At 35.9% G+C, this 7,740-nt stretch overlaps 1 pseudogene; it reads right to left on the bottom strand.

Moving 5' to 3' along the window:
• Window positions 1-793: 793 nt before the first annotated feature.
• Window positions 794-7,370, bottom strand: LOC117310959 (patched domain-containing protein 3-like; annotated as a pseudogene).
• Between the last annotated feature and the right edge of the window lie 370 nt (window positions 7,371-7,740).

Genomic DNA, 7,740 nt, shown 5'->3' with positions numbered 1-7,740 from the left:
AGTGGCATTAGATGCTCATAGAAGCGCGAGCCCTACTGTGAACTGCACATGCAAGGGATCTAGGTTGCGTGCTCCTTATGAGAATCTAATGCCTGATGACCTGACGTGGAGCTGAGGTGGTGATGCTAGCGCTGGGGAGCGGCTGCAGATACAGGTCATCATTAGCAGAGAGGTTTGACTGCACAGAGACCATCATAAATCAATTGCTTGCAGACTCGTATCAAAACCCTATCGGTGAGTGGCAAGTGAAAACAAGCTCAGGGCTCCCATTGATTCTGCATTATGGTGAGTTGTATAATTATTTCATGATATATCACAATGTAATAATAATAGAAATAAAGTGCACAATAAATGTAATTTGCCTGAATCATCCCAAAACCATCCCCCACCCTCCCTGGCCCATGGAAAATTTGTCTCCCATGAAATTGGTCCCTGGTGCCAAAAAGGTTGGGGACCGCTTAGTTAAACTATTCTTAAATGATGAAGAGAAAATAAAGGTATTGTTTGATTCATGGTCAAAGAAGAAATCACAAGGAAAACACGAGCTTATTTCGAAATGAACGATAATGAACACCCCTCATATAGAAATTTGTGGATAGTTAAAAGACTAGTTAGAAGGAAATTTATCACATTAAAAGCTTTCTTAGAAAAGAATAAATGTTAAAATCAGTGACTTATCCTACCACCTTAAAAAGCTAGAAAATGAAGAGAAAGTTAAACTCAAAGAATGAATAAAGAGTGTGGCAATCAAGTAGCAAATAGAGAAATAAAAGAAATCAATAAAGCCAAAAGCTGGTTCTTGGAAAAATTTAATAAAATTGATAATCCCTTGATCAAGAAATATAAGGTACATAATACAAATTACCAATATCAAGAACTGTACATGGGACATCACTAGACATTAAAATGGTAAGAAAATAATCAATTAGCCAATTAGCAAAATGGGCAAATTCCTTATAAAACCAAACATACCAAAATTGACCCTAGAAGAAAAAGAACATCTGAATGTCCTTCTATTTGTTAAAGAAAGTGAATCTGAAATAAAAATCCTTCCCAGAAAAGCTCCATGCCCAGAAGACTTCACTGGTGAATTCTACTGAACATTTAAGTAAGAAATGAAAGAATTATATCAACCATACATCATATATTTCAGAAAATAGAAGAGGAGGAATATATATTTACTGGCTTGTTTCCTGAGGGCAGCATAACCCTGATATAAAGACCTGAGAAAGGCATCACAAAAAAGGGAATTGTAGACCAATATGCCTCATGAACACAGGAACATATACCATTGACAAAATATTAACAAAACAAAGACAGCAATATATGAAAATAATAACATGCCACGACTAAGTGTGAGTCATCCTAGGAAGGCAAGGTTGGTATAATATTAGAAAATCACTCAATATAAATTGTCACATTCACAGATTAAGATAGAAAAATAGACATGATAATCTCAGTCAATGGACAGAAATTATTTGACAAAATTTAATACCCATTCATGTTAAAACATCCCAGAAAACTATATGTAGAAAAGAGCTTCCACAATCTGACAGAAGATGGCTATGAAAAACTTCCAGGTAATAATCATACTGCCTGAGATATTAACCACGTTCCTTACAAAGTTGAGAACAAGGCAATGATGTCTGCTTTCAGTACATTTTCCCACATTTTACTGGACATTTTAAGCCAGTGCAATAAGATAAGTACAAGATAAAGTTTATGTAGGGAGAAACACAATTGTCTTTATGTGACCTTTACATAATTGCATAGATAAAAACTATTAGAGAAACTAAAAAACTCTACATGAACTAAAAAATGAACCTAAAAAGATTACACAATATAAGGTAGGTATACCAAAACCAATTTTATTTTTATGTACTAGTAAAAAAAATGGAAAGGGGATTTAAAATATTTACAATGATATAATAAATTAATGTTCTTAGAAGTAAATCCATGTAAATCTATAAGACATGCCTGAGAGAAATTAAAGAAGATATAAAAAATGGAGAGATAAACCATGCTCACAGATTGGAAGATTCCATACTGCTAAGATATCTATTTTCCCCAAATTGATCTGTAGATTCACCATAACCCAATCACGATCCCAATCAAAAATCCCAGATTTTTTTTTTGATGAATTGACAAATGATTCTAAAATTAGTATCTAAATGCAAAGAAACTAGAATAGCCAAAACAATTTGGAAAAGAGGAAAAATGTTGGATACCTTACCTAATTTCAATAATTAATAGAAAGCTTCAGTAATCAATGCAGTGTGGTATGACAGAAAAACAGATAGATCAATGCACAAAAACAGAGCCACACATAAACTGTCAATTGATTCTCTGACAGAGGTGCCAAATTAATCCCTATGGTGAAAGGACAGTCTTTTCACTAATGCTGCTGGGACAACTGGATAACTATAATGGGAAGACAATGAACCTCTATCCATACTTCCCAACAAACATGGGTCTATGAATTATAGACCTAAATGTAAAAATAAAACTACTAGCTTTGAGAAGAAAACATAGATGAATTTTTTGTAATCTTGGATTAGGCAAAAATTTCTTAGAGAGGACACAGAAAACACTAACCATTAAAAAAATGATAAATTGGATTCCAAAACTTAAAAACTTCAGTTCAGCAAAATACAGCACTAAGAACATGCATAGAAAAACCCCAGACTAGGAGAATAAATAATAATCAGTTGCACTTTTACATAATAATGCATATGGGAAGTACAATGAAAATAATATTCCATTTATAGCATAATACATAAAATATCTGAATTCCAGGCATAAACTACTAATGATGAAATAAAAGGAAAAAATAACTGGAAAGTTATACTTATGCTTGATTGTATAGACCATAATAAAGATGACAACACTTCCTAATTTAGCAAAGATATTTTAATGTAAGACTAATTAATTTTTCTCAGGATATTTTAAATAACATTTTAAAATGGGATCTCCACACCAAGGAAACATCCCTTTGTTTTTAGTTTATTGACTATTCTTAATAGCACATTTTTATCAGATTGGATTGGGGCAATCAGGAATTCTATAATTGGTCTTTGATTGGTTAGTGACTAGTCAAACTTTCAAAAAAAGGTTAAGAATACCGGAATAAAAATTAGGCCATGAGCAACTCCAAATACCATAACAAGAAACATAATCTTAAAAAATGTCCTGAAGATGTATGCTTTAGCTGCAGATAAGACACACACTCCTATTATTGTTGAAATTGCACTTTGCAACACAGGGTAGCCTAGCAGATACAACGCCTCGATGGTTTTTTGGTTTACTGAGGGCTTTGAACTGGAAACAAATACATAGGAAATGTGGGCAGAAAAATCAAAAGAAAACCCTATACAAATGACGAGATTAATCATGGATATGGAATCAAGATTGATGTTCCAGAATGCCATGAAACCCGTTACTCCCAAAATCACAGAAGCGATAGCAAAAGTTACCCACAAAGAACACAGCAGGTGAGGGATTAACAGTAAGGAAACAATGAACATAGGTGTTGAGGCAACAATTACATTTCAAACAGTGTTTTCTACTATTGCAGAATACTGATCAAAATATATGAACGCCTGGTTATACACCATTAGGGGAATTTCACACTTTTCGGCCATGTCTCGGAACTGGAGTAACATCAGCTTCTTATTGGTTGAAGAAGAAACACCCATGGTCTGAATGAAGGCCAGGGAACAGATGATTTCCTGTGATGATGTAATGTTAATATCATACATAAAAAGTGGAGAATCTATTACAAAATTGGGAATATTTTTTACAAAAGTTATCATTTACATCGTGATGGTGGTTTTCCATATATTTCACATATTCTCGTAATCTAAACTCTGTAAGATTTTAATCTACATAGTCACTGTTTTCAAAATCTACAAGACATTTTTCCAATTTTTGCCTAGCATCTCCTTCCCAACAGTCAAGAGCTTCAGTAACAATAAGCATAACCCTGGGACCATAAGTTGAAAAATGTTCTTCTTCTACATTAAAATACGGTGTGATGTAGGAGTCATCACTTGCCAAATTTCAGAGGTCTAAACCTTTCTGCACTTGGAAACACCCATATATACTACTTATGATGTACAAAATGTATATAAGCACTACAAAAACTTGGACTCAGTGCTTGTGAGAAAAGGACCAAAATAGTCTCTAAAGAACAAATTCATTGGGCGGATATCAGCTTTATGTTTGTCTCGGAGAGAATTACATGGGAGGCCGCAGGGCTTTTTTAACGAGGAACATTTTTGGTCAGGAGTTTCTGGTTTCTTCAACCAGCATAGACAAACTACTTCTCTATTACCATCCAGGGCCATAAATGCTCCAAAACAGGTGATGTTATAAAAATAACAAAAGAGAAGGGTTGTTCCTGTATAGATGCAGAAGTATTGTACGGACCTGAAAGAGGTCATAATTCCTGTATAGAAGGCCAGGATGTTGGTGATGGTGCTGATTGTAATGGACACTGCCACTTTTGAATAGACATTGGACATCCGTTCTTTTATGCTATCCATGAGGTTGGTCTTCTGCCAGGCAGAAATCATGATAAACATGTCATCGACCCCAACGCCTGTTAAAAAAAGAAACAGAATCTTCATACATATGAACATCCATTAAACATTAAACAGATCAGTTCACACCATTTCTTTGTCCATCTCTTAAGGTCTTATTTATCTTGCTCAATCTGTGTTTTGATACTTCTTTCTGTGATGCTTTCTCTGGTTGCCTCTGAATCCACAACAGAACTTATCGCTCCTTGCTCTGTAGTAGCTCTGTGCTTTGCACGTACTCCTATTTGCACAGAGCACAGTATACTCCACTCCTAGTCATCATTTAGGGTGTTTCAATGATGAGTCAGGAAACCTGGCTGCTGGGTGTTAGGTGAAGTGGGATTAGCAATGTATCCTTGACTCCATTAGAATACCTGAGAGATCATTTTCTCCCATAAACCATTTTATTCTAGTGCACTAATGTTGAGCCAACATACTGTTGCTTAAAATATGAGCTGGATTTATCTGTTCTACAGTTAGCATCTAGCTATCAATGTGCTGATTGTAGAGGCACCCCATAGTTTATAGACACACACACACACACACACACACACACACAAATGCAGTTTTCCTGCTAGTCTGTTTTTGATACCCAGAAGGCTATCATTCAAACTTCACTTGCCCAGGTTAAGGCATTATCACAATAAAATGCAGGCTCTCTTGAGATCAGAAATATGCACCAAAGTAAATATTAAGAATCCTTTACATATTAAATGCCTACTAAGGTAATCAGTCTTTTCCACAATGACGTTTCCTGACTGGTTTGGAATAAAGAGGACAGGAGAACATCTGAGGACTTTGAAACCATCAATGAAGGCTAGGAGAGGAGGACCACAGAGAAGAAATGGGATTACAAAGGACAGCATGAGCATGTTGCAGACAAATTTCGTCTGCCTCAAGCTTTCTACTGCTTTCATTCATGTACACCTCTGTTTCTGTGTACATTGATACAAAATCAGTACTTGGAACTAACATGCGGTACGAGGGCCTACACTGACACAGGTTTACGTAGTGTGTCATAAACTGCATCCCGACACTCCCCCTGCTGCCAGCTTTGTGGATTTCAGTTGTATGCAGCTGAACAAAAGGGAAGAATCAGAGGTACTAAGGACGATGAATAAACTCATTGATATTTATTAGGTATTTAAAAACCAGTTTTTTCTTTATAGAACCTTGTTCAAAAATTGTCCTCGTATATTTCTTGAGTTACTGAAATCACAACCCCCCCCCCACACACACTCATACACACACACACCCCTACACTCATACTTCACTGTATACACAGACAGTATGAAGATGCTTTATATTAAATCGGTTGCATAGATTTTAACTATAGTTATGTATGACTGTGGGAACACTGAGAGCTTTCTTATATTTTAAGTGTGAGTGTGTACTAGGAAGGTTTCCTCCACTGTCTCCCCTAAGAAATCAAATATTATTTCTTCCAAGTTGCCTACTTTCCAAAATATAAACATATTTATCTTCTCATGCTTATTGTAAAATAAATCCTGAAAGTACAGGAAAATGCAAAGAAAAAATTTAAACAACTGTAATTCCACCCTTCGGGGATAATCCTTGCTAATATTTTAAGTATAGCCATCCAGAATTTGCTCTATACAAATATACACATATATTTGTATATCTATTTTAAACATCTTGTTTCATAGCTAGCATTTTTCATTTAACACTTTATATCTACCTCTTTTTAAAGAGTGAATAGGATTCCAAAACTTTAATATGCTATGTTTGAGTGGACCGATCCCATGTCGATATGGGATTAGGTTGTTCTTGTTTTTTCCTATTCTAAATCACACTGAAATGAAATACACGTTCTACTTTGTGAGCACTTGTCCAATAATTAGGACAAACTCCTAGAAGTGGAGTTGGCAGGTCAAAGGTATTCCCTTTTAAATTTTTAACTCTTTTGATCTGTTGCAAAGTTGTATTTTAAAACTGCACCAATTTACAAACTTCCCCCAGCAGAACATGAGTGTTCATTTGCATACAACATTCCCCAAACCTTTAATCTTGCTAATATTCATTAATAAGAAAAGAAAACAAAGGTGTCTCACTTTTGTTTTAACTTGTATCCCTTGATTTACTGAAAGGTCAAATATTTTTTCTTATATTTTCAGTGACTAGTATTTTGGATTTTGTGTGTTTGGGTGTGTGTGTGTGTGTGTGTGTGTGTGTGTGTGTGTGTGTGTGTGTGTGTGTGTGTGTGTGTGTGTGTGTGTGTGTGTGTGTGTGTGTGTGTGTGTGTGTGTGTGTGTGTGTGTGTGTGTGTGTGTGTGTGTGGTGTGTGTGTGTGTGTACTGCCTGTTCATGTCCCTGGTCTGTGTTTTTCCATTTGGGGTACTAGATTTTTCTAACTCTAAAGACTCAGAATTCCATCTGATTTTCTTCTTTCCTGATGCCCCATTTTGGACTTGTAGAGCCACCTAAATATACTTATTCTGCTTAATGTAACACAATCCCCTTCCATTATCCACCCCACACCCCCACACACACAATGTGCAGCCTCACCTAGAATAAGAAATGGTGAATTTGCAACTATGATCACAAATGGCACCCCAATGTACAACATCAGGCCAAAGCCACTCACCACTGCCAAGGCAGCAGAAATCACTCCAAAGGCTGCAACCCACATTTTGTTTCGTATACAGTCACACCTGTAAATTTGGAGGGAAAAATCATGGAACTTGTAGTGGTAGCTTCCATACTGAAATTCCAGCAATTCATAACATTCTTGAATTGGACACCTATACAGAGCCCTCTTGGGCAATAATTCTCATACCTGTCTGCTGGAGAAGTTTAATTTCCAGGCACTAGCCCAGACCAGCTGAAAAAAAAAAGGGAGTTTGGAGACAGAAAATTTGGGAATCTGTACTTTTATCAAACTATACTGGTTGATTCTTACACATCTAGCCAAGCACAAATCCACTGACTGGCATTTCAGGACCACAAAGATATACTAAAACACTGCAGATGGTTAATTCCACTCTGATCTTCAAAGGAGTGTGAATGGAACGCAACAGCAAATGGAAGTACCTATATCCAGTTGTCTTCTCACCCACCTGTGACTCCAGTTAGAAATAAAAGGAATACAAATTGGAAAAGAAGAAGTAAAACTCTCACTGTTTGCAGATGACATAATACT

This window comes from Tursiops truncatus, unplaced genomic scaffold (assembly GCF_011762595.2).
Source record: "Tursiops truncatus isolate mTurTru1 unplaced genomic scaffold, mTurTru1.mat.Y mat_scaffold_716_arrow_ctg1, whole genome shotgun sequence".
In the NCBI taxonomy this organism is placed as follows: Eukaryota; Metazoa; Chordata; class Mammalia; order Artiodactyla; family Delphinidae; genus Tursiops; species Tursiops truncatus.
Note: the sequence above shows the minus strand (reverse complement) of the source record. Positions and strands in the feature narration are given on the sequence as shown.